At 36.1% G+C, this 26784-nt stretch overlaps 1 protein-coding gene across 1 annotated transcript in view; it reads right to left on the reverse strand.

The window, feature by feature from the left end:
* Nucleotides 1-25348, reverse strand: part of ELMO1 (engulfment and cell motility 1) — a 1021083-nt gene extending 995735 nt beyond the window's left edge. Inside the window, exon 1 of the mRNA XM_053714416.1 lies at nt 25265-25348. The gene's annotated coding sequence lies outside the window, so the exon portion shown is untranslated. The remainder of the gene's footprint in view (nt 1-25264) is intronic.
* Nucleotides 25349-26784: the final 1436 nt, after the last annotated feature.

Consider the following 26784-nt stretch of genomic DNA (forward strand, 5'->3'; position numbering starts at 1 on the left):
CTCCCTTGTCCGATGGTTTGATGATCACATCATCCCACGAACTGATTTTTTTTAATGCTTCCTCTTCTTTCTTTGTAATATTTCTTACTTTTATATCAGGTAATTCGAGGAAGTCATGCATGACCATTCTCAAAAAGACCTCAATTTGTGGTACCTTAGAGGTCGGTGGCATGTAATTGGATTTGAGTTTGATCTGTTTATCAAGAAACTTATCATTTGTACCTATTACCGGTAGCATGAAATAAGATTCAAAGAAATTCTTATTCAACTTAATATGGCTTTTGTGATACTCAATGTTTCAAAGAGACAGTTTAAGATGTGCAAATTAACATAATCATTGTGAATGAAGTCTCTTGTGTCATGAGATCTTTAATTGGGTTTGGCACTAAGATGGTTAATGTAGATATATCTGTGGCTATATACACTACACTATAATTGATATGGATAAAGACATGGAGTTACTTATGATCTGTAACCCATTGCATATATTGCGGTTATTATATAGTACCAAGATACGAAGCTATTATGGTCGGAATGAGAAATAAGCATGTACGTTACAATAATATTTCCTTAATCACACAATGTGGAGTTCTTAAATAATATTGTATTTAGGAGTATTTATTTGATAGTGTTTTCTTGCTCCTTATGGTATAATCCTATTGGCAATGTGTGGTGTCTCAATATAAACCCCAATACCTGTGCATGGCAGACACGAAATATATCCTGATGATTTTTTCCCTGTAACCATATATCTAACTATATATATATTTATTTTGAAATTAAGATGGGGTTACCCGCCGCTTATAATAATTGTTGGATATACCTAACCACATATGTGATTACATGTTTTGATATCTCTGTAAATTCGGATAAGTATGATGATACATCTAGAAATTAGTATCACAAATATTGGTGGTGATATTATGACATGTAAAATGCAAATCGTTCACCGGACGATATCATAAATATATGTAACCAAGTATAAACAACACAGGACTTATTTCCCTCTGATCGAATCCTCCTGAGTGTTCACGCTCACTATTGTTGACATTAGCGTGATAGATCACGCCTACCGGTACATGTCATCGCAAAGTCATGTGACGTCCGACTAACCAATAGGACAGATTATAGGTGATTGGCCAGTATTTAGGGGTGTGTACGAATACTCACCCGTGATTGGCTCCAAGTGATATTTAAGCTCTTAGTATGAGGCAGGACGGGTTAGCCTTTGAGAAAGCCACGGACGTGGCGAAATGCGCATCAGGCGCTCTGTTAAATGCTGAGTGTTAATTTGTTAGCGTGTTAAATACCGTAACTGTGATATTAGATATTGACACATAGTTACTTTGTTGGTATTTGTTTTTGGCTGTTGAGTTGTGAACAGGCTCCCTACAGCCCAATATAATTATAGGAGTGTTAGTGCAACTTTATTTGAGCTAATTCAATTGTGTGGGATTCTGACAAGTGATAGCACCGCTCCAGTATTGCACCAGTCAGTTAATTTTGTGTGAGGTCAATCCTCTTTTTAGACTAGTTTCCGTGCAATCCGTGAGCATTTTATGGTGCTTCCTTGCCAGACCTACCCACTTAACACACTGTTAATGGTTAATACCGGGTATCTCAGCATTTATCATTTATTTTAAATGTTTTTATATACACCTGATTGTGTGAATGTTTGTCACAATATATTTTAATTTTAACTAATATTAAAAGTTATGTTTTATATTACCCTATCCTGCAAACTCATCATATAAAACCATTCATTACTAGTACCATTTGAGTGCTCTGTTATATCCATTTTTTTTTTTTTTCCTACATAATATTTCTATATTTATCCAGGATATTGAGCACCCCCCACCCTATTAATTAGTATAAAAAGGAAAAAACTTATTTCCTCCTGTTTATTAGGAATAATTATGTTGGGGACCGAATATGTATTATATTTCTAAAGTATCTCACTACGTTTATTTCTAAAACTCTTCATATAGGAAGGCCAAAACACTAGGAAACATGCTTTCATCAATACAGTTGCCTAATACATCAAAGGAATCTGTTGGAACTCTACAAATAACCGATAATAATAATAATAATAATAATAATAATAATAATAATAATAATAATAATAAAAAGGCTACTAGCTCCTGGCTAGAATGTAAAGGAGTATTCAGATGTAGCTACATGAGCAGTAAAGCCTGTAAATATGCTAATCAAAGTGACAGCTTTAAAAGTTATGTTATGGGAGAACGTTTCCGTTTGGGATTCTGTTACAATTGCAGATCCACCAATGCTATCTATCTTTTGTTATGCACAGAGTGTCAAGTCCAATACGTTGGCCTCACTACGAGAGAAGTACAGACGAGGATACGGGGACACCTATCGAATATTATGATAGGCTCCCTATCCACCCCGCTCATGCAACATTTTGTAAATGTGCATGACAAAAGAGCAGATACTCTAACATGGATCATAATAGATTTGGTCAAGCCCAATATGAGGAGGTGGTGATATGGATAGGGCTTTAGCCAAAAAAGAAATTTCTGAATACATAAGCTTAATACAAAAATACCAGAGGGCCTGAACTCAGAATACAATTTTATTCATTTTCGGCGTTGATAATGACATTATTCTTTAGAGCTTACATTTATCAGAGGTTTCAAAGAGTCACTAAACACTTTTTTTAACCAATAGGTGTAATCTAGATAATACTAGAAATATACCACTGTACTCGGGCGAGATTACATATACGGCGCAGGTTTCTGCGCAAGCGTGGAAAACCACACCACCCGTAATTTTACCTCGCACATCGGGGTATTACATATACTGTGCCGTTGCTAGACTGGCGTAAGTAGGACTAACTGGCGATCTTCTAAAATGTGCGCAAATACACATTTTAGTGGTTGCAAATAACTTACACCAGTATTATGTCCACGGAAAGTGTAAATAAAGAGTAGTTTTAAGCAAATGAGGTTAACACGCATAAAAATGAACCCGGAATTCAAGTAAAAATGTGACACGTAATTACGCTATTCAAATTCATATATAAATCTATACGCAGCCGCCATTTTCTTTAGTGTGTTTGTATTGTTCGTTGAGCTACAACACACTACACTGGAGTGGAGGATTTGTGAGAGTAGAGAGAGAGGCGCAAACAGAAGAGTTAGTTAGGTCGCATTGTTGTTGAGTAAGCTTGAACACTTAGATAAATATATATATATATATATATATATATATATATATATATATATATATATATATATATATATATATATATATATATATATATATATATATATATATATGAAGCGCTGCTCACTCAGAAAAATTAATTTAACAATATTTATTAATAATAATAAATAAGAATATCGGAGGTGATACTACAAAATGATAAGAGAAAATAAAATAGTGATACTAATAATAAAACCGGAAAGTAAATAATCACTGCATAAAAATTAACCACATTAACCAAACGTAACAATAAATGATCCAATAATGTCAGACCTCTTAAGTTCTTATATTGCATAAGTTTCAGGGCAAAAATAGGTATGTTAAAACATTTGTACGATACCGTCTCTTATAAATGCAGTTAGCAGGTTATGGTTCTATGTTTGTAAGAGAAATTATATCTTCCTTGGGTTAATAAAATTTACAAGATTTTTCCAAAGGTATTCTTGTTTTCCAACAGTCAGAGAAAAACGTGTGTTGTGTAGATGCTGCTCCTTTTTAGGGTCAGTTCAAACCAATGGGAAAAGGCTAGAGAGGGTGAGAGAAGTGCAAACACAGATCTAAGTGTAGATTTAAAAGACTGAGCCCCATATGCTTTATACAGGCTACTCACAGGATAGTAGATAAAAATAAGCACATAAATAAAGTTGTATCCTCATGCACAGTCCAGTGAAGAAACGATTTCTGTGGCTGTAAACTATTGATTCACTAGCTTTGTATTTATAAGCAAGCCGGCTACAGCAGGTGGAACCTAAGTAATGGGAACACACCTTGCCTAGCCATAGGGCAATGCAATTTCAATACAGGTCAGTGATGTATAAAACCTATAAAACACCCTTAGCTATACCGATGCTAGCAACACACTGCCAGCAAACAGAGCTTCACAGGGAATAGTAAAGCTCCTATGTTCAAGGAACAAAACGCGTGTCGAGTTTTGAATATTTTAAACTATTCCCTGTGAAGCTCTGTTTGCTGGCAGTGTGTTGCTAGCATCGGTATAGCAAGGGTGTTTTATAGGTTTTATACATCACTGGCCTGTATTGAAATTGCATTGCCCTATGGCTAGGCAAGGTATGTTCCCATTACTTAGGTTCCACCTGCTGTAGCCAGCTTGCTTATAAATAAGCTAGTGTTTGTTTGAATGAATAAATAGTTTACAGCCACAGAAATCGTTTCTTCATTGGACTGTGCATGAGGATACAACTTTATTTATTTAAATCTACACTTAGATCTGTGTTTGCGCTTCTCTCACCCTCTCAAGCTTGAACACTTACACATATTCTTACATATTGCACACATTGCATACATACATACACATACAAAATACATCACACTTTTTTCTTTTAGAGGTTGATAGGCTGAGTGTTTGGTTGTGATTGTGTGTGATTGAACTGAAAGTGAGTGTGAGTGTGTGAGGTAGGGAGAGGAGTATTGGAGAGCACAGGAGGAGCAGTGGGCCCCCCATCAGGGAGTAAGCGGAGTAGGGAGAGCCAGAAGGGATGATGGGAGGGGAGATGCCCGAGAGCCCCAGAGAGCAGGCACATCTAGGAGAGGGACAGAGGGTGCACATGGGGACAGAAGGGGGAGGATGGAGAGGATAGGGAGGAACCCACACTGCCAGTGACATCACAGGGAGGAAGCCAAGTGGCCATGGAGGATGAGATGTCCCAACTTCTCATTTGCAGAAAAAGTTGCCCAGGCCATCATGGACAATTATAGTGCCCCCTTCGGGCAGAAGCAAAGGCAGTGCCAAAAGGAGAAGAACTGCATGGTTGGCGGCAGAGGATGCCGTCAGCAGTGTGGCTCTGCAGAGGAGGACTGTTGAGGGCCAAGAAAGGTTCATCAGGAGCCAAGAGAGGATACAACAACGTAGCATAGAGCTTCAGAGGGACATGACAGCATCGTTAAGTGCAAGTGTTGAAAACCAGTCACAGATGATGCGAATCCTGTCTGATATGCAGATGCAAATGGACAATAGATGGAGAGAACAAAATCAACTCTTGGGTGTGTTGGTTGAGCACTTTACACACCAACAGGACACTGCCTCCAATCATCTGTGGCCAGCACACCAGCAGAAACACCAGAATCTTCTAAAACCATGAGAACAAGGAAATCCACTACAGGCACCTCGGCTCCCTCATCCAAGAAGCCAATAAATAAATATTATTATAGTTCACCATAAACCTTGTCCTCTGTTATTTACCATGTAATTGTCATACACATCCACGTGAGGTGTGTTTTATTACACGAATATTGTTAAAACATATACAGTAATATGACCTGTGTGGAAATGGCAATAACAACAGGTAATATTATAATGTTTATGACATATTCTTGTACTATAACTCACATCCACAATAGTTGTTTATGAACGGTACATATAGTAATATTCACTTCTAAGATGTAAATCAATGTATCTCACATCCAATATAAATTGACACATGGGTATATATAATACTGATGTTACTGATAGGGTGTGCATTATCAGGTGTTTAAGGCTGCAGGTGAGAGGTTGTGTTGTTTGTGATTGGTTTGACACAATTGCAAAGAGGCGGCCTTCAAGGTATTAGAAATCATATGAGCCATCCTAGGTTTAGCTTTCAACTAAGAATACCAAGAGAACAAAGCAAAATTGGTGTTAGCATTAAATTGGAAGGTTGTTTGAAATGACATGCCCTGTTTGAAACAAGAAGGTTTTCTTTGGACTTGACTGTCCCTTTATATATTTTGGCATCAATGCCAAGCTGTGTTAACAGTAGAATAAATTACACTCCCAGTGGGTTCTAAAGAGATAAGGTAATACAATTATGATTTCCCATTGTTCTCTCCAAGTAGTGGTGATTTTTTTAAGTACAAATATGAAGTAAAGAAGCAAGTATATGTACACAATGTGATAAAGTAATGAGATCTAATTATACCAACAAGCTCAATCCATTTGATTAGGTTGTGGCTTCAAACAACAAAATCAGCTATTTCAAATACACAAATAAACCTTAAAAAAAACAATCTCATACCATTTTATAGTGTACTGTCCCTTTAACTATTTGAGATGCTGCTTATATGTATGTGTTTGTTAAGGCTTCCACGGAGTTACGCTGCTTTAATAATCAGTGCAAGGGTTGCTGCGCCTGCCATGTGTGGCGAGATGAGAATGGAGTAGATTTTCTGAATTTTGCGCGCGTAAGTCCTTACACTGTATATTGGATACCAAATTGCGCGGCTGTTCTATGTTAGTCTATGGGAGAAAATAATACGGCCTACAGGTAAATATACACGCGTAACTTGTATACTACGCCGTATATGTAATACCCAAATCGCTTAAAAACCGGCGTCGCCGGCTTTTGCGAGCGACGCCACATATGTAATGGGGCCCCTTGAGTTAATTACATGCCAGCATTGATCAGATTAGTAAAGACATTATTTTAGTTTAATTTGCAATATCATCTATTATATTGCGGTCCTAGTAACACTTTTAAGATGGTAATTTGAACCTCCTCTCTCCTCATATATTATTACATTGGAGTTGGTATTAATCTAAAGTTTGATTTATTATTGTGTTAAATATATAAAATAATTGTCACTCTTTTCATAGTATAGAGTACAAAGAAAATATTTAGAGAGATGATTAATAGGAAATAGCTTTATCTATTACTCAGTGGAAGGGACTTTCACTGATTATATCAAACCCAACTTATCACAATATATATATTGTATTCTATTGTATTGTAGAGAGAGATTAGGTTGAGTTCTGAGTGTTCTAAAGAGCTGCACAAAGACATGCAGTCACCACTGCAACTGTGTCTGATTCAGCATGAAGAAACACAGAAATAGTGATGGTTCTTAAAGGGGCAGTCTAGTCAAAATTAAACTTTCATGATTCAGATAGGGCATGCAATTTTAAACAACTTTCCAATTTACTTCTATTATCTAATTTGCTCAGTTCTTTAGATATCCTTTGTTGAAGAAATAGCAATGCACATGTGTGAGCCAATCACACAAGGCCTCTAGGTGCAGCAACCAATCAGCAGCTACTGAGCATATCTAGATATGCTTTTCAGCAAGTGATATCAAGAGAATGAAGCAAATGAGATAATGGAAGTCAATTAGAAAGTTGTTTAAAATGACATGATCTTTCTAAATCACAAAATAAAAAATTTGGGTTTCATGTCCCTTTAAACATGGCAGTCACAGATCAATATTTTTGATGTATTAAAAGGGACAGTCTAGTCAAAATTAAAAACGTTTATGATTCAGATAGGGCATGAAATTTAAAACAACTTTCCAAATTCTTTTTTTTTCTTTTAGTTTTCGGGGGGGGGGGGGGGAGGAAATGAAATTGGAAAGTTGTATACTTGATATTTAAACGTATAATTTTTTTACATTACAAAGCAACTTTTAAATTCTAATGTGGTTATTTTGCAAAAAGATTGAATAATATACATTTGTAGAAAAACATACATTTCAGATTATGTCTAAACCTGAAGTATAATGATATCCTTGAATGATAAAATCAGTAACAATTGCTCCCAATTTACTTTTATCATTAAATTAGCTTTATTTTCTTGGTATTCTTGGTTGAAAGCTAAACCTAGGTAGGCTAATATGCTTATTTCTAAGCCCTTAAAGGCTGCCTCTTATCGCAGTGCATTTTGGAGAAGAAAAAAAAATCACAGCTAGACAGCGCTAGTTCATGTGTGCCATATAGATAACATTGTGATCACTCCCATGGGGTTACTTAGGAGTCAGCACTGATTGGCTAAAATGCAAGTCTGACAAAAGAACCAAGATTAGGAGGCAGTCTGCAGAGGCTTAGATACAAGGTAAACACGGGTAAAAAATATATTAATATAACTGTGTTGGTTATGCAAAACTGGGGGATGGGCAATAAAGGGATTATCTATGTTTTTAAACCAAAAAAATCTGGAGTAGACTGTCCCGTTAAAGCCTGCAATCAATTAATAGCTATTAATACATGATAGATAGTTTTAATTAATTTATTATTTAGTTTTAGGTAAGGTTGTAAAATACCATCTGTCTGCTGTTCTCTCTTCCAGGTGGCTCCTTAGAGGTGTGGCCACCTTGTTTGCCCACTTACCAGAAGTCTCCAAAGTGCATATTATTAGTTCCATTTTTTTTCTGGGACCACAAAACTATACCACACATATTTGTTCTACTCTTTCCTGAAGGCTGCAAAAACTAATGCCCATGCAAGCCAGCAGTTAGTAACCCCTGTATTGGGGTATGTATGAAGAACCTTTATTTGTGTATTACTTATATTTTATTATCTAGAACATTTTTGGAACATTTGCTCTTGCAATATAAAATGGCACATTTCTCTCAATATTACATTGTGGACTTTGCATCATTCTGATTAAGGTTTACTTTTATGAGAGACTTTTTCTAAAATCATTAAAATACAGTTTTCCTCTTTCATCTTTTATCTTTTATTGGGGCTATGTATTGTTTTTTGTTTGTTTCTTGTAGCATTTGTTTTTATTCCAAGACGGTTTAACCTTTTAAAGCCGTTATGCCGTTCCATTCCGTCATAATTAGACTGGGCTTTAAAGCCGTTATGACGGAATGGAACGTCATAACTAACGGCTGTCCTGAAGCCTTCTGTGCTTCAGGGATTTAATCGCGGTCTGGAGGGCGTTCCTAGGATTGTAGGGACGCCCCCCAGATGCGATCCAATAATTGAAATCTCGCGATCGTATGCACGATCGCGTAGTTTCAATTTGTCTACATCGGAACAGTTGTTCCGATGTAGGCACTTTAACCCTGTCACGAAAGGGTTAAGGGAAATAAAATAAGTTAACTTCATGCATTTGAAGATCCGATTTCATTTTATCATTAAATTTACCTTTGTTGAAATGTTGCTCTTTTCCATGAGTTCATATCTAGATGAGCTTAGAAGCATGAATGTTTGTAAACATTTTATACATATAATGCTCAAGACACGTGCACAATAACTCAAGTCTATGCAAGTATGCTCTCATGGAAAGGAGACCATTTTCAGCAAGGAAGAAAAAGAGGAATTGGAAAATCAGTAAGAGCAAACACCCCTTGCATGCATATGAAAAGCCCCTTCAAACAGGAGCAGCAGGAATCTATAAAACCACAGTCTACATCTGATACTTTGGGGCTTGGTTAGGAGTCTGAAAATCAGCACAATGTTATCCAAAAATAAGCAAAACTATACATTGTTACAAAAATAAATGGATCATCTACAAAACATTTATTCAAAGAAAAATCTAGTGTACAATTTCCCTTTAACTTTGAAATTTGCCAGAGAAATATTCTGTTTCTCATTTTAAATTCAAAGTACAGTAAGTGCTATGACACTGTCTCTTTATTGTGTAATTGTCAATTATTCAATTCCACTGTATTTACTGGTCGTTTAATATGCACTGCACCGTGCTCATTGTTTGCCCTATAGACGGTTGCGCTGTATGGTAGTTTTGTTTTATTAACATAGAATAAAAACATTATGCTGCCTTGGGTTCTCTTAACTCTTTGATCAACAGTAGGACTAAAGCAGTTTGCAAGGAGAAGAAAGGAAGCTTTCTCTTTACAGTCCTAGCTTTGTACATACTAACAAACAAATAATGTCATCACCTACTAAAGAAGTCGTACCTCATTCATCTCTCAAAAAAAGGACCTTAACCCCTTAATGACAAGTGACGTACCAGGTACGTCCTGCAAAAACTTGCAGTTAGTGACAATGGACGTACCTGGTACGTCACTTGTCTAAGAGAGTGCTGGAAGCGATCGCAATCGCTTCCAGCAGCTCTCAGGGTATTGCAGTGATGCCTCCATATGGAGGCATCCTGCAATACCATTTAGAAGACTCCGATGCAGAGAGAGCCACTCTGTGGCCCTCTCTGCACCGGTAGCGATGGTGCCGGTTCGTTGGTGGGTGGGAGCACATCAGGGAGGCGGGTGGGCGGCCCATCGCTACCCGGCATCCGGTTCCTGTAAGTGCTATGTGCACGCCGGGTGCCGGGAGCGTGCGGGGGGCGCGCGGGGGGCGCGCGTGCGCGCCCGATTACATGCCCACTGCCACCAATGAGAAAGGAAGGGGGGATAAAAGTAAAATATAAATAAATATATAAGGATCTGGGAGGGGGAGGGGGTTGGGGTATTGTGGGGGGCTGCTACACTACAGAAAAATGTAAACTGGCAATAAATTGCAAAAAAAAACACTTGTTTTGGGGGCAAATTGGGTACTGGCAGACAGCTGCCAGTACCCAAGATGGCGGCAATTAGGTAGGGGAGAGGGTTAGAGAGCTGGGGGGGGGGATCATGGAGGTTGGGGCTAAGGCAGGAGTCCATCACAGCTAAAACATTTTAATTTTTTTTATTAAAAAAAAGAAAAACTCCTTTTATTTAGTACTGGCAGACTTTCTGCCAGTACTTAAGATGGCGGGGACAATTGTGGGGTGGGGGAGGGAAGAGAACTGTTTGGGAGGGATCAGGGGGTGGGATGTGTCAGGTGGGAGGCTGATCTCTACCCTAAAGCTAAAATTAACCCTGCAAGCTCCCTACAACCTACCTAATTAACCCCTTCACTGCTGGGCATAATTTACGTGTGGTGCGCAGCAGCATTTAGTGGCCTTCTAATTACCAAAAAGCAATGCCAAAGCCATATAAGTCTGCTATTTCTGAACAAAGGGGATCCCAAAGAAGCATTTACAACCATTTGTGCCTTAATTGCACAAGCTGTTTGTAAATAATTTCAGTGGGAAACCTAAAGTTTGTGACAAAATTTGTGAAAAAGTGAACTTATTTTTTTATTTGATGACATTTGGCGGTGAAATGGTGGCATGAAATATACCAAAATGGGCCTAGATCAATACTTTGGGTTGTCTTCTAAAAAAAAATATATACATGTCAAGGGATATTCAGGTATTCCTGACAGATATCAGGGTTCCAATGTAACTAGCGCTAATTTTGAAAAAAAGTTGTTTGGAAATAGCAAAGTGCTACTTGTATTTATGGCCCTATAACTTGCAAAAAAAGTAAAGAACATGTAAACATTGGGTATTTCTAAACTCAGGACAAAATTTAGAAACTATTTAGCATGGGTGTTTTTTGGTGATTGTAGATGTGTAACAGATTTTGGGGGTCAAAGTTAGAAAAAGTGTGTTTTTTTCAATTTTTTCCTCATATTTTATATTTTTTTTATAGTAAATTATAAGATATGATGAAAATAATGGTATCTTTAGAAAGTCCATTTAATGGCGAGAAAAACGGTATATAATATGTGTGGGTACAGTAAATGAGTAAGAGGAAAATTACAGCTAAACACAAACACCGCAGAAATGTAAAAATAGCCATTGTCATTAAGGGTAAGAAAATTGAAAAATGGTCCGGTCATTAAGGGGTTAATCCATCTGACTTTTTTGTTTTAAAGTATTCTGGTGGATTGTGTACAAAGACTTTAGGTACATTCTGTAGTGGATACAGCTAAATTGGAGGGCGTGCAACTCCCTAAAGGTACCTGACCTATTAATCCTTCACTAAAACAAAGTACAAGATGAAGCCACTGCAATTTTAAAAAGTAAAAAAAAAACTTAAAAAATAAATTAAAAAAGTACAAGATAGTATCTTAGCTTAGTGGTATCTGCAATCTAGCTGTTTTCTGCAAGGTGGGCATTTACAGTAAAATTTGTCAAACAGGAGCATTACAGGAGGTAGGTTCATCTTACTTTTCAGAGCAGAGAGACAATCATAAGATAAGACTAACAGGCCCATTTATCAAAGGGCTTGCGGACCTGATCCGACACTGCGGATCAGGTCCGCAAGACCTCGCTAAATGCGGAGAGCAATACGCTCTCCGCATTTAACATTGCACCAGCAGCTCACAAGAGCTGCTGGTGCAACGCCGCCCCCTGCTGACTCGCGGCCAATCGGCCGCCAGCAGGGAGCTGTCAATCAACCCGATCGTATTCGATCGGGTTGATGTCCGGCGATTCCTGTCCGCCTGTTCAGAGCAGGCGGACAGGGTTATGGAGCAGCGGTCTTTAGACCGCTGCTTCATAAGTTGTGTTTCTGGCGAGTCTGAAGACTCGCCAGAAACACGGCCCTTCAAGCTCCATACGGAGCTTGATAAATGGGCCTGCTTGTATTTAATAGAAAAGTAGGTTATTCTCATTTTCATAAGCAACTAGTCAATATTGAGCCATTCTTTACTACTTCTGCATGATTATTTAGGTAACAGAGAATGGGTTGTTTTGTTTTTGTAAAGTTTTTTTTAGCGTTTGCCATTTTTTATTAAGGAAAATTATTATCATTATTCATTACAACATGTTATTTTGGACTGGTGTTCATTGCTACTTATGTATTTAACCCCACAAAGGGTTAACACATGAATTAAGTCCCTCCCTGGAACCTTAACACATAGCAACTCATGTGCAGAAAATGGACATTGATGGCTACATTCAACCAATTGGTACAATGGTTGTATTTTGCAGAACTTTAACCATGTGTTTAACCTATTTGCGAAAGTTAAGCATAGTTAGCGAGTAAAGCTGATGACAATTTTGCATGCATTTACATTACATTTTAATGACTTAAGTGCATTATAAAGTCACTTTAAGGTTCCAGTAACATAAGTAACAAATGATTTGAAGTTAAAAATATTACTTGTTTTGCAAAAGAAAATATCTTTGCCAGTACTGATTTGCCTTTCTATAGTCTCAAATGTAGTCTTGGTGCAATTGAAATCAATAGAATACTGCAGTAAAGCTTCTGACTGGATGGACAAAAATGAAAAAAATGTGACCAATGACGGAATTATCAGGGTCACAAAGGCTGCAGTTGTTACTAGGGCCGAGAGGTCCATCACTCAGGAAGGGCTCAGCAGGTGCGACAGGGCCCTGGAGTTCCACCACTACGCAGGCAGGTCTTGCCAATCAAAGGTAGGGTGGACTGTAGTTAATCAGGAACCAAGCAGAACTGGTAGTGTAGCTTAAAAAGTTCAACTTTAATTGTAGACAATGAAGAGACATACTAAAAGTGGAATGGCAGAATTTGAAGTAAAATCCCTGAGCCAGCCATCAGCTTAATTAGTTGCAACTTCTCACACCACCATCGGACAACGGACCATACCATTACTTTTAAAATGACATTAAACACCTCTTGATTTTGATTAAAAATTGTGCTTATCCTTACAATGTAACTGTTGTCCTTGGCCGCCTATGCAGGTGTTTGTAATGTTTCAGCACCTTTATAAATAAAGTTTTAAAAATAAAAAAAAAAAAAGATATTGTTCTTGTCCCACCCTTTCTAGGAGAGGCCAAAAAGCAACCTACAAATACTGCAAATCAAATAGCTGGTTTAGGCAATAAGAAGTATTTTTAAAACCTAAGTTACAGATTTTGCTTTTTGCCCTATCTAGCGAACGTGGAACAAAACATTTTTTACTCAAAAGCTAGATGTTGAATGGTCCTTTAAAACATGGTCCTTTGAGACTACAGTTATTCTCTGCCCCTCTAGATTTTAGAGATAGTTTTCCTACTAACTCAAATGAGTATTCAAAATAACCTATTTTCTCATTCAAATGTGAAACTCTAATGAATATTGTTAAGAGAGTTCAATATAGGAAATAAAAATACTTCATGAAAACTAAAGTGCACATCTTTTATACCTTCATTCTTAAAGGGACAGTCTAGGCCAAAATAAACTTTCATGATGCAGATAGAGCATGTAATTTTAAACAATTGTCCAATTTACTTTTATCACCAATTTTGCTTTGTTCTCTTGGTATTCTTAGTTGAAAGCTTAACCTAGGAGGTTCATATGCTAATTTCTTAGACCTTGAAGGCCACCTCTTTTCAGAATGCATTTTAACAGTTTTTCACCACTAGAGGGTGTTAGTTCACGTATTTCATATAGATAACACTGTGCTCGTGCACGTGAAGTTATCTGGGAGCAGGCACTGATTGGCTAAACTGCAAGTCTGTCAAAGGAACTGAAATAAAGGGGCAGTCTGCAGAGGCTTAGATACAAGATAATCACAGAGGTTAAAAGTATATTATTATAACTGTGTTGGTTATGCAAAACTGGGGAATGGGTAATAAAGGGATTATATATATTTTAAAACAATACAATTCTGGTGTAGACTGTCCCTTTAACTCTTAAATATTATTTCTACAACTTTGCTACAACATTATTTTGCCCATCTTTACATAAACGTATAATAAACAGTATATAAGCATAATTGGCATTGATGTGTTTAGGTAATTAAGTCCAAAATATTCAGCATAACACACACAATACTGTGATGCTATGAAATGATCTAGAATCTACGCTCTCCATGTGACAGATAAAGTTTGTGACGCAGACAGCATGCAGTATGTATTTAGAATAGTAATGAAATGTATATCTACTTGGAATTCCACAGCAGTATATTTATATTACAAGTACAAAGCTTCAGAACACAAAAAGATGGTATATAAACTTAGTGGTTTTACAGATTTTGCAACTTTATATATTTACATAGATTGGCGCCAATTCCATGGCCAAATAAAACGTGACAAGCAGAAAGTAGTTCTAATTAGATAGAAATTGCTTTTTAAAAAAGGGGCATGAAACACACTTTTTTTTTCTTTTACGATTCAGACAAAACGCACATTTTTAAACAAATTTCCAATTTACGTCTATTACTAATTTTGCTTAATGTTCTTGTTGTCCTTTATTGAGGGAGCACCAGAGGACAGAACACATTGCTAAGCCATTGAAAAGAGGCATTTATGTGCAACCACCAATCAGCAGCTAGTTCCCAGCTCCTGAGCCTACCTAGGTATGCTTTAAAAAAAAAAAATACCAATAGAAAAAAGCAAATTAGATAATAGAAGTAAATTGTAAAGTTGTTTAATTTAAAATCTGAACCATGAAAGAACAATTTTGGGTTTAATGTCCCTTTAAGGTGAATATTATTAAAATAAAAAAATGCTCTAAATTTGTAAGAGGATTTTATTAGTGCACGTCTTGTTTGGGAGCTGAAATGCTTTGCTGCTCTTGAGCGGAAAAGGACCAGTGAACCAATTAAGAATACACACATAGCCTCCAAAAACCAACATATTGTTTGCAGGGACTTAAAGGAACAGTAAACTGTAATTTTTTCTTCCCTTTGACGTGATCCAAATGAATAATTTAACCTGCTGGAGTGTATTACATTTCTTATAAATAGCTCCTTTAACTTTATTTTTTCACTTGCAATTACTTATTTTGCCTGTTGCAACTGCCACATATAAAATTGGTCTTTGTGTACACAACGGGAGATAAGGAAGACTTTATTTATATACACAAAAATAAGATACTGGTCTCTGCTCTCCCTGCATGTTCAGCCCATTTAAATTGGTTACATTTTTACCTGCAGTCTACACTTTACATTTCCACATTACAGAATTAGAAAACTCACAATTTTCAAAGTTCAATTGCTGGAACATGGGGCAAAATAAAAAAAGGAAAAAGGATATTGCAAAGTTTTAAATACACATACAAAAAATATTTTATATTACAATTTCAATGTGTTCAATGTCTCTTTGAAGTTGATCATGGGAGAGGCGATAAAATTAATTGGTGATGGAGTAGAGGGATGGGTCAAGAGTTCATTATCACTCCTATGTTATGTTGCAAATTCATAGGCTGTGATAGCTATAGGGTTTAAAAACAAGTATTTGGTACCCACATGTTCATGACATGCGAATACATTATTATTTACCCAGATTTCATCTATACCTACCACTTCACCGTCACAAGTTCTGCAGGAAATCTGAAAAACGGAGGCATTCTCTTTATATATATATATATATATATATATATATATATATATATATATATATATATATATATATATATATATATATATATATAAATAAATAAATAAATAAATAAATACACAGGGGAGTTTGCTCATTCATAGACAGTTCTTTCTATGAAGACCTCTTGTGGAATTATACAATCTTTATGGTATGAAATAATCTGTGTTCTCCATAAACATGCAGAAATTTAGAGGTTTAAAGGGTATAAAGTATATAAATATAACGATGTTGGTTGTGCAAAGCTGGGGAACGGGTAAGTAAATGTGTTATTTATCTTTTTTAAATAAGAAAAAAAAATCAAGCAGACTGTCCTTTTAAAACAGGGTACAGATTTGGATAAAACATTGATTACCTTGTATCTAAGCCTCTGCAGACTGCCCCCTTATTTTACTTCTTTTGACAGACTTGCATGTTAGACAATCAGTGGTGACTCATAAGTAACTCCACTGGAGTGAGCACAATGTTATCTATATGGCACTCAAACTAGAGCTGTCTAGCAGTCAGAAACTGTTAAAATGCACAGAGATGAGAGGCGGCCCTCAATGGTTTCGAAATAAGCATATGAGCCTAGCTAGGTTTAGCTTTCAACAAAAAAGGGAATACCAAGAGAACAAAGCAAATTTGATGAAAAAAGTAAATTGGAAAGTTGTTTAAAAATTGCATGCCCTATCTGAATCATGAAAGTTTAATTTTGACTTTACTGTCCCTTTTAAAGTAAACCAATATACCAGTATTAGTTGTTTACTTCCTACTAGGCATGTGCATTCAGAGGTTTCTGAATGCGGAAGAAGGCAGCCCCTCGCAGCATTGAGCTCTTTTCTTTTCGTGAGAGTGCAACACACTAAGATCTGGATTTGCACACTGGATTTGCACACTGGATTTGCACATCTTTATGTTTTGCCTCTGGACATCCCGTGAAAAGTGCTGATGAATAGCACAATACAGGTTCCTCCCTGCACACCCTGCAGCATGTGTAACTCATAAGTGTCCAGGAAAACATGGCCGAGGTTGCAACCCTAATTCTGAGGCATGCAAAACCTCTGAATGGATATGTCTACTTCCTACTAATGCTAATTGTCATATAGGTGCTTCCTTCTAATCCTAAAATCATTTTAATCCCTTGTTAAAAGGTTTGATATTGTCACTTGCTGACAGTGTCCATCAAACATACACAAAGAAGAGTATTGATGCCCACTAGGGCATTTTTGTTTACTCAATGCACAAGTTAGTCAGTAGTGGAATTACAGTATGTCACAATATATTGCACAACTAGTATAGCAGAAACTAAATTTTGCATATAAGTCAAATCAGGTTCTTTAATTAGATTTGTATAAAAATAAAGTGATATAATACTAAACAAGCATCTCTCATCTGGCTAGTTCTGAATTGGAAATACATTTTTTGATTTTCAATATCTCTCAAAAATGTTATGGATTCTTTCCCAACTGAGATGTCCAAAAAATATGTAATCAGTTAATTTGCTTGTTCATGATTTCTCTGCATTTTTTTTTTACAATGTGAAAATAATACACCTTACGTCAAAGTTAAACTTTCATGTCTCAGATAAAGTATGCAATTTTAAGAGACTTTATTTATATTATTAAATTGACTATGTTTTTTTTGTATCCTTTGTTGAAAAACAAAATTTACACTTACCTGATCAATTTAATTTCTTACATTTTAGTGAGAGTCCACGAGCTGTTACTCCTGGGATTTAACTCCTGGCCACTAGGAGGAGTAAAAAATTCCCCAAACTTCCAAGAGCATTTAATCCCTCCCACCTCTCTGGTATGCTAGCCCTGATGATCAAAATAGAAGTAGAAAGGTAGGAAAGAACAAAGCAGGAAAAATTAGGTTCAAACTAGAACTGCTACCAGAAAAAAAAAAAAAAAAAAATTAAATTAGGCGGGTCTTGTGGACTCTCACCACCATGAAAGAAAATAATTTATACGGTAACCATAAATTTAGTTTTCTTTCATAAGGTGGTGAAAGTCCACAAGCCATTATTCCTTGGAACTAATACCCAAGCCATGGAGTCTACGAGTTAGGGCTCATTTCCATTGAGATGAGTTTCCAAAGGTGAGTTTTCCACTATTACCAACAGAGGGGTTGCCGGCTGCCGAATACAATTACGTGTCCCATAGAGAATAATTGAAGCCGAAAATTTAAATTTTACACCCATTTAAAGTGAAAACAGGTAAACCACTGTCAGGTGTTGTTAAAGTCTCAAACATTACGGCATGCTCAACTAGCTGTAAAAAAGGAAAAATAAGCTTTGTTGATGCCTAGTTTCCATTGAATTATTAAAGTTTGCAAGCTTTTCTCTTTTTATATGTAATATTTAGCGCTGCCCTAGATATAGGTCTAGTTGGAGTTATGTCCTTAATTATATTTCATTATTTACTTATAAATAAAAACATAATCAAGCGCATAACTTTAACTAGTCCTATGTTTGGGGCAGCACTAAATATTACATATAAAAATAAATTAAAATAAATAAATGGCTGATCTTAAATTTAAAATAAATTATTTGATTATTTATTAGGTGACCAAATCACCCTACCTAGCTCAAAAAACACTAAACTCCTAACACTGTAACTAACTACCATGTCTTTCCCTCTCTAGGCGATAACAGGTAAGAAACTCAGAAACTAACATTAATTTTCATAATCCAAGGTCAGGTTACCATAGAAAACTATTTATGCCCCGATTTTCAAGAAATCCAACGTTGGATGTAAGCGTTAACTTAATCATACACAACAAGATCGACTGAATGCACGGATCCCGTGACACTTGTGGTAGACTTGTGACTTAACTTCTCACTGGGAGTAAATGTGTCACTGCCCAATACTCCAATCTCCCCTTTGTCCCCCAGTAGAAGCTCTCTGAGGGGTAAAATGGGCCTCAAATCAGTCTGAGGACACCTCTCAATGAAGAATCTGGAGCACCAAAATTCTTCACTTTTCTCCTGTGGTTGCAAAGATAAGACTAGCATATCAGAGAGAAGAATTAAGACGAGGTGCTAGCGACAAACCCTATGCATTAGAACCTTTAAAAGCATGTCGTAGGGAGTGGGACCAATGGTTAGGTTCCCAGAGACGATTGCGGTGCCCAAGGCTCTGATTAGAACAGAACTATCTGAAACGTATCTGCCCTCGGGAGTTAATGAATGATCTGATTGGCCGTGCCACCGGATGCACAACCAATCGGATAATGCATATGGTTTGTAGATAACGCCTAGTGAATTAAGTACTTGGGGGCTTTGTGAATCTTTGCTTCCTCCTAGTGGCCAGGAGTAATGGCTTGTGTACTCTTACCATCTTATGAAAGAAAGCATACCTAGGTAGGCCTAGGAGCAGCCATGCACTACTGGGAGCTTCCTTGTGGTTGTTGGCTGCAAATTTATGCCTGTTGTTTTTGGATTACCATATTTAATCAACTAGCTCCCAGTAGTGCATTGCTGCTGTGGAGCTGACTTTACCTATGTGTTTAACCCCTTTGCAGGGGTTATACATACATTTACATATGAGTGGTAGTGAAATAATAAAATGCTCTAACACATTATAGCATTTTCTTGTTGCACTTTTAAATACCTTTAACAAAAGAAGAGTAACTTCACACACAAATAAACTACTTTATCTGTAAGCTAAAGAAATAGTAGGGGAAAAAAAAGACAAGTTGACAATATGTCTAGTGCTTCTTCAGCCCAAGTCATATACGTTCCATTAATTGCAGAACACTAGGAAAGGGCCACAATAGTCAAAAAATGACATGCTCTAATTTATTAGACAAACGACCCTGCGCAGATCTGGCGTTTCAGGAGATGAAGACTGCCACTTGGGACTGTGGAGAGGAGTAAGCAGAACAGACTGGGGAGGAAGGAAGTGTCTTTCTACCATACCGAGGTGACATTGAAGTGAATACCTGAACTGCTACATTCGAGACCAGCTGTCTTAAAAGAGACCAGCACTCTTAAAGGGGCACAATACTTACCTCATTCGATTGGGGTAACTTCTAGTAAGTGGGCACTTTAATTTATGGATTTTTTTATGAACAAAACCTGCATTTTTACATATGGTGACCTGCTTACAGATTTCACTTCTAATTGGATTATTGGTTGTATGGACTAATCCATTCATTTTATGGACTTTTTGACCGGGTTAAATAGGAAAGTTTTTACATATTTTTGTATATATTTTGTATAGAGCATACGAATACTATAATCCACAAAGGATTTGGGTTTGAAACTTAGTTTTCATTATTAACCCATATATTCTGTTTTGTTTCACAATTTGTCCTCTGTCATATAGAATCTTCCATGTGAACAGTGCGCCCAAATACCACTCTTCTCACACACACACACATATATACATACATACATATATATATATATATATATATATATATATATATATATATATATATATATATATATATTCACGTTATTCAGTAATAAATATGCACTTTATGTAGCACTATTGATTTAATTTCAGAAATTTAAAAAAAAATGTGATTCAAGTATCCAGTTTACAGCCAGCTTACATTATTAATATTATGAATACGTATAATTTTTTTTTTATCAACAGCTGATGAGTATTACACCTTTAAAGGGCCAATTTCTCAAATACCTGGAATGGAAATAGAACATTATTACAATGGAAACTAAAAGATTGATGTTTTTTTATTTTTTAAACATATTCATTATTATTTTAAAATTATAAATTAAAGTTATTACAGTTATGTATAATTTAAAACACTTTTTTTTGTAAAATTTGTTTGTCCCACACTCCCTAGAGAGGCCAAAAAGTAAAATCTGTGACCTATGTTTTTTTGAAAATGCAGCAAATTGCCGAAACCAGCCACTCATTTGAAAACCTAGGCTACAGAATTTGCTTTTGGAGAGGTGGTTAGAGAAAGCCACATGAACACAAGTGGTGTTAATGTACTATTAAGGGACACAAAACCTTTTTTTCCCCCTCATGATTCAGATAGAGCATGCAATTTTAAGCAACTTTTTAATTTACTCCTATTATCAATTTGTCTACATTCTCTTGGTATCTTTATTTGAAAAAGCAGGAATGTAAGCATAGGAGTCAGCCCATTTTTTATTTTTGCACCCTGGGTAGCCCTTTGAAAACATTTAGCCACCAATCAGCAGGTGCTGAACCAAAAATGGGCCACCTCCTAATAGGGGTGTTGAATATAATCGCTAGCATGATGCAGCCTTTAACAACACTGCATTGATACAGTGAAGAGTCCGAATCGATTCACACATTTCCCTTGAGACAAGGCGTGTATATCATTTCATCAAATCACAAAGCATTTGAATTTGTACCTTGCTAAATTTCTACTAATGACAATCACTGATACAGATCACCGTTCAGGAGCCAATCACTGCAGTTCTTATGTTTTGGCTCGAGAGTTTGAATGCAATCGATGGCTGCAGTCTGAGAATGAACCATCAATACGTAATTCACTCATTTGTTGGCAAAATGACTGTCATAAGTGTAACTCCGCCAATTTCACATATGCATGTAGCTAATACTATGTATGATGGGAGTTGTAGTTTTCTACTTCGGTTTTTGTATTGCTAAAGACTAATAAAGTCTGTCATACTGCTTCATGGAAGTTGTAGTTTCTGGTTTTGTTTTTTTAATCGGCTCCGTTTATGAGAAACCAATTGCGTCACCGCATTGCATGCTGGGGACACTTGTTGTTTCCATCTCAGTTGTTTGCCGGTGTATTAGTAAATATGCCAGTAGCTGATATAGAGGACATGTAGAAATCAGTGTGTCATGTAGGTATTTATATATATATATATATATATATATATATATATATATATATATATATATATATATATGTGTGTGTGTGTGTGTGTGTGTGTGTGTGTGTGTGTGTGTGTGTGTGTGTGTGTGTGTGACCTGTTTGTGGTGCAAGGTAGGAACATTCAACTGTACTGCACTCTATATAGTGTTATTTGTCTGTATATAAAAGTACTAGGCAGAAGTGTCAGAGGGTACCGTCTATATAGTGTTATATTTCTGTATATAAAGTACTAGGTAGTTGTGTCAGAGGATACATCATATAGTGTTATATTTCTGTATATAAAAAGGTACTAGGCAGATGTGTCAGAGGGTACCGTCTATATAGTGTTATATTTCTGTATATAAAGTACTAGGTAGTTGTGTCAGAGGGTACCTCTATATAGTGTTGTATGTCTGTATACGGCATTAGGTAGTTGTGTCAGAGTGTACCTTTACATAGTGTTATATGGCTGTATATAAGGTACTAGGTAGTTGTGTCAGAGGGTACCTCTATATAGTGTTGTATGTCTGTATACGGCATTAGGTAGTTGTGTCAGAGTGTACCTTTACATAGTGTTATATGGCCGTATATAAGGTACTAGGTAGTTGTGTCAGAGGGTACCTCTATATAGTGTTGTATGTCTGTATACGGCATTAGGTAGTTGTGTCAGAGTGTACCTTTACATAGTGTTATATGTCCGTATATAAGGTACTAGGTAGTTGTATGTACAAATCATGCAACAGAGTTTGCAAAACAGAGAGAAAGACTGCCTGTCTAAGAAAGTTTGTAACAAAAACCCATTAACAAAAAGAATCAAATAAGTGTATTTAAAATTGTCTCAGACAGCAACATTTAAACTCAAAAACTTTATTGGAGACAAGGAGTTAGTGCAGCTGGACTTGTATGAACGCACACACACACACTGATTAAATAAAAATAGCTTGAACTCAGAAACGTAATGAGGTAATAAATTTGAAATGTACATAATTCGAAAAAGTTGTGAAAATTACAAACACTATTAGGCAATATTAAATAACCCTCTCATAAAGGTATGGCCTCGGATTGCAATATCAGGTATATACTGTGCGGATAGTTAACACTATAAAGTTATTGCCTCAAATATTTTACGCAAGTGTTGCCCCACTATATGTGCAAAAAAGTCACAATAGAAGACACACTGAATAAATATAATCACTAGTTATCTATGCGGTAGATATTAATACAGTAAAAGACACTGAATTTTATCAATATGTGGTATGTCTCGAAGTTAGTCAAAAATTAAACTCACAGATTATTAGCCATTTACGCAAATCACACCATCTTATTTATCTAGGCCACATATGTGGTAATGCACCGTGCACCAGCATTTTAAACACAGCACTGGCTCAGAGAGCCTAAGTTGCTTGTTCCACCTGGTAATTACTCAATTTGTTAATTGCTGAAGTGATACAACCCCCACTGGCGCTCTAAGCTGCTGCAGTATGTAAAATGTAGGTGCAGTAAGAATATCTAGCTATGCTTCACATGTACGTGCAGAGAAAAATGTTAACACTAAAACAGTTGTAACTTTTACTAGAAGCATCTTTACTAATACATGTATATTGTAAATATGTTTCTATTCAAAGATGTAATTCAACTATGTGTATTTAAATTTTGACTGGAATGTCCCTTTAATTACCCATTCCCCAGTTTTGCATAACCAACAGTTATAATAATACACATTTTACCTCTGTAATAACCTTGTATCTAAGCTTCAGCAGACTGCCCCCTTATTTCAGTTCTTTTGACAGACTTGCATTTTAACCAATTAGTGCTCACTCCTCTGTAAATGCACGTGCATGAGCACAGTGTTATCTATATGAAATACATGAACTAATGCCCTCTAGTGGTGAAAAACTGTCAAAATGCATTTAGATTAGAGGCGGCCTTCAAGGTCTTAGAAATTATATGAACCTCCTAGGTTTAGCTTTCAACTAAGAAGACCAAGAGAACAAAGCAAAAATGGTGATAAAAGTAAATGGGAAAAGTTGTTTAAAATTACATGCCCTATTTGAATCCTGAAAGTTTTTTTTGGACTTGACTGTCCCTTTAAGTATGGGCTGGGAGGATATCACTACCCACCTTTCCTCGAGAATAAAAATGTACTAGTCAGCCATTGGAAAATATGACAACCTATGAAGATGTGTAGCACTGCAATGATCAGTTGTGGAAACGCATTTCTCACTACTAAATGTGCCATCAGTCTTGTATATATCGGTTTCTATGTTTGTGTGTATGTACTGTATATATGCTTATTCCCATTATACATACATAAGTAACAAGAAAAGTATATTATATATACATACACACAGTGCTTTTTTGTTAAGTGCATTGCCCAAAGAAAGGTACCGGTACTCATTAATTTATTATATTAAAACTATATTACTGTATTTACAGAATGATTATGAATTTATGAGATGACAGAGGTGTGTATCCCCACAAAAAAGGATATATATATATATATATATATATATATATATATATATATATATATATATATATATATATATATAGATAGATAGATCGATCTACCTATCACATGTACATATTTATCTCATATATATACATAATAAAAAACAATTGTGAAAGCAGTGAAACCTTATATATATATATATATATATATATATATATATATATATATATATATATATATATATATATATATATATACACACACACACACACACAATTCGGTTGATAGAAAAAAGCATGCCTGCAGTTACACCATAACTGATTACATCTGTAAAAGGGGGACATGCTAGGTGGGCTGGTAAAAATGCACAGGAACTTGTAACTCTACAACTGCACCACTGACTGAAGCAAAATTGAACTCTATCAGTGTTTCCCTCCAGCTCAGCTTTCTGACACTGCTGCCAGTTTACTCTGTGCCTCTCGCAGCTATGTGAGGCATTCCTGTAGATTTACACTTATAACGAGTACATTTAAAAGTATACTCAATACTAACATCAGCAGCTCCCAGTCTCAGGCAGAAGACAACTATAGAAGCATTTGTGATGATGACACTACGCATTGAGTTTCTGTTTACATTACGATTCCTGTGTTCATCTTTTAAAGATCCTCTTTTAATCAGACCAGCAATGCAGCTTCTCTTGCTCACAAGCACTATAACATTTTAATCGTATCATGCTGATGATATTCTATGCAATACCCCAATCACACTGGAATTCAGAGATAGCATTGCACTTTGTATCACCCCAACCGGACATCTAACGGGACACTGCAGCATCAACTTCTTGCATACACTAAACATTGTGCATCTAGTAGAAGAAGCCATATTACATTAACCCAGACACAATTAAAGTATACAGCAAGCCCAAAGGGAGTGAAGTTCCGTGTGTGTCCCCTACCTGTGTGCAGAGAAATGATCCTGTCCGCAAGCTGATAATGTGCCTCTCGCCCCCTTGCCTCAGTGGAGCAGCTGCAGGTTCTGTGCTCAGGCTGGGGAGGAGGAGTAGTAGCAGAGGAAGGGAGGAGCTGCAGTGCAAATAAGATCCTGCTCTGCCTGCCCGCCTCTATGAAGCAATGTTGTGACCATGCTTGTCACTATCTGTTTAAAGCCATCTCTCTCAGTGCATCACTCAGAACAATGTATATCCATTTACACAACTTACCTCGACCACCCCACGCATCAATTCATTGTAAGGAGTCAGTATCCGCATTTTGCTCTAATTTTAATACTTTACACAATCTTGCAAGATATTACAACTGCATAGTAAGTCTTGGTGTTATTTGACCACCTAGTTATGATCAATGCATTATGCCAGTCTGTGATTAGAAGTAGCCACTCGGGAACGTGCATTGTTTATGTGCTGCCAGTGATTGCCTGGCATTGGTCACAGAGGCATGTGAGAAATTTGGAAACTAACCTCTTGTTTATTAATTTTTATTGCTTGTGATCACTTGTTTCAGATTTAGGACCATATAAAATCAGTATGCAGTAGATTTGGTATATGTTGTACAATCACTCCTGTAATACTGACATTGATATATATATATATATATATATATATATATATATATATATATATATATATATATATATATATATATATATATATATATATATACACACACATATATACACAGTATTATGAGACTGTACATATTAAACACAAAATTGCCAATGGCTATTAAATGTTGTACTTGAGTCTGACCCTTCAAGTATAACTTATGTAATAGTAGATTTTAAAATGTGTATTTAAAGGGACAGTCAACACTTGCGGGAACATTATTTGATATTGAAAAATAAAAAGGTTGCTTGTGCCTTTTATTAACATTGTTTTCAGGTTTTTGTAGTGTTGTCAGAGGTTTAAAGAGCTAGAAAAAACCATTTTTTTCTTTCATGGTTCAGATAGAGCATGTGATTTTAAACAACTTTTTAATTTACTTCTATTATCAATTTGTTTTGTTCTCTTTGAATCTTTTGTTGAAAAGCAGGGAGGTAAGCTCAGAAGCCCGCCTATTTGTGGAGCACTATATGGCAGCAGTTTTGCAAGAATGTTATCCATTTATTAGAGCACTAGATGGCAGCACTATTTCCTGTCATGTAGTGTTCCAGATGCCTACCTAGGTATCTCTTTAACACAGAATATCATGGTAACTAAGCAAATTTGATAATAGAAGTAAATTGGAAATGTAAAAAAAAAAATTGTATGCTCTGTCTGAATCATGAAAGAAAATTTTTAGGCTTCATATTGCTTTAAGTGTATTTGTACTACTATTACGCTACTATGTAAAATACAGGCACTGTATAAATATAGTAATTTTATAAAAATATAAATTACATTCCAGTTGTAAACTCAGCAACTGGTATTAGAATCTCTCTTAAAAGTCAAAGAAAGTTTTTGTCTTACAACCAGTAGTTTGT

This window comes from Bombina bombina, chromosome 5, assembly GCF_027579735.1.
Source record: "Bombina bombina isolate aBomBom1 chromosome 5, aBomBom1.pri, whole genome shotgun sequence".
Taxonomy (NCBI): Eukaryota; Metazoa; Chordata; class Amphibia; order Anura; family Bombinatoridae; genus Bombina; species Bombina bombina.